Genomic DNA, 2,413 nt, shown 5'->3' on the forward strand with positions numbered 1-2,413 from the left:
AGGAGATTGCGTTCCCATAATGTTTACTAGTAAGCCTTAGGGAACCAGGTTGGGGATTCCATATAGGGCATGAGTTCAGCTAAGTGCGGGTCAAGTGCATATTAGATCCAACATAGATAGTGATAGAGTGTTGTAAGTCTGCGGGTGTAGCCGTAGCATTCATTAGTAGCCAGATAGTGTTAGAGTGTTGTAAGTCTGCGGATGTAGCCATAGCATTCACTAGCAGCAGATAGTGATAGAGTGTTATAAGTCTGCGGGTGTAGCCGTAGCATTCACTAGGTTGGTAGATAGCATGAGTGCGTTGTTAGGACGCCGAAAAAACAGTAGTACCCACCAGTTCGGGTGTAGCAGTGAGGAAATGGAAATCCACAGATTGGATTTTGGAATTTCCTAGACGGATTAGACCTAGTTAATCTAGTGATAAGATTGTAGAAGTGTCACTACAGATATGAGAGCAAGGAAGCAGTGGACTGTTTAAGGTCATTTATGACATGAGGCTACCGATGGTCATGTAGCCATCACTTTTAGCCTTAGGTTTGGTGACGTCAGGATTTGACGTATGGACTCGATCAGTTAGATCATGAAGTTATTAGAGCCTCAGTGGCATGATAACTAGTGGCAACTAGTTCCAGAGAAGGATTTCGTTCAATAGTCGGGTGTGGAGACTAAATAGGGAGTCCTTTGGCTCCGCAGCCGGACTGGAACCTGGTATTTCAGATGATTGGTGAACGAATTGAGACCAGGGAGGTCTCGGTAGGCTTGGCAAGAAGCCATGTGGCAGCATACAGCTTCAGGCTGTTCAATGTTTGGATAGTTTCAGCAATTGGCAGTATTAGTATTTGTGATTTAGGTTGCAGGTTCGGACGGAAAAATAGATTGCTTGGGTTATGCTAAATGACCTCCAGGGATGATTGGGTCTGTGAATTCAGTTTTCTGGTGGGAGCCTCAGGTTACCTGAAGTTGAGTAGTCAATTGAGGGATAAGCAGACTAGTTTCAACGATAATGATTCAGTATGAGTGGTCTGTCAGGGATTCAGACCATCTCGAGACAATATATTTCCGATAGGGTAGAGGTGATCTTGTCGAAAGGAATTCGTTTAGCCATGGATTTGAGGGCTTAGCGAAGGTTGGTCACGGTTGCCTTGGAAAGGCTAGGGTGTGCCCAGGATTGTAACCATGTTACTAGAGTATTTGGGTGTGTAAGGAATGATTTCGAGGACAAAATCTAATTTAAGAGGGAGAGATTTGTAACACCCCGTTTATTAAATAAATAAATTAATGATTGTATAATAGCCCTAAAATCAATAATCATATAGCATGGTGTTGGATTCAAGGAGTAATTGTCACAGTTTTAGTAGTCAAGGGTTAAAAATGTAAGTTTCGGATTCACTTTGTAAATATTTATGAAGGTAGGGGCTCCATAGTCATTATTGGGACCTAATTTGATAATGGAATTTGATATGAGGGACTGGAAGTGAATTATGGCCAAAGTTCCCATGTGACCGGGTATAAACCCGTCACTTCCTCCTAACCCTAAACCTAAGGTGCATCGGCCGTCACTTGTGTTCTCTAGCCACCATCATCCCGACTCCCTTCTTGCCTTCCCGATAAGTCGAAGCTCCAAGACTCCGAATGACCACCAGTGACTCACGTTGACGGTAAGCTGAAGACTACCAGATTGCATGGATGTCGCAACAAGTGAAGGGAGGCGAATTAGTTATCGTCGTGTGCTCGTCACCGTTGATGGAACAGGAACGACCATTCAAGTGATGTTGGTTGCTGCCAACGAAATCAAGGGTTGGTAGGCTGACGTTCGTCCGATGGGTGGTGAGAAATCGAGACAGTTGCCACTCACAGTTGTTTCCGGTGGCGAATGAAACCCCTAGCTCCATCTGCCGCCGCTACTGGGATTGTTCCAACAGCCGCTGAGCCGCCTCTCCCTGTTTCTTTCTTTCTTTCTTCTTCTTCTTCTATTCCTCAGTCAGCCATGTCGCCGGTATCAATTTGATGGGACACTACCATGGTCGTGGTGGTGTACTGTCGGCGATGTTGTGAGCGCTAAGAACCACCGGGAGCTGCTGCCCGCCTCCCTATATCCGCTGCCGCCTTTGCGGTTCTTCTAAGTTGCTCCGGTTGTGCTCCTCCATCCTTTCCCATCGTCACAAGCTCACTGACGCCGGAAGATCTCACGAATAGTATAGACTAGCCACTGCCACCACCGTGAGGTGGTGGCTGCCATCACAGAGTGCCATCAGGTGGGTGGCTGGAGTATAGTATGAGATTTGTAGTATAAGTGTGTGTGTTTTGTCTAGCCGGAAAGTCAAGAATAGCCACCGCAGTGGTGGCTGCCGCTACGAGTCGCCGTCGGCCACCATGGTGTGTGTGTGTGTGTTAGTGTGTGTGTGGTTATGTT

This window comes from Lactuca saligna, chromosome 4 (assembly GCF_052625555.1).
Source record: "Lactuca saligna cultivar CGN05327 chromosome 4, ASM5262555v1, whole genome shotgun sequence".
NCBI classification, from domain to species: domain Eukaryota; kingdom Viridiplantae; phylum Streptophyta; class Magnoliopsida; order Asterales; family Asteraceae; genus Lactuca; species Lactuca saligna.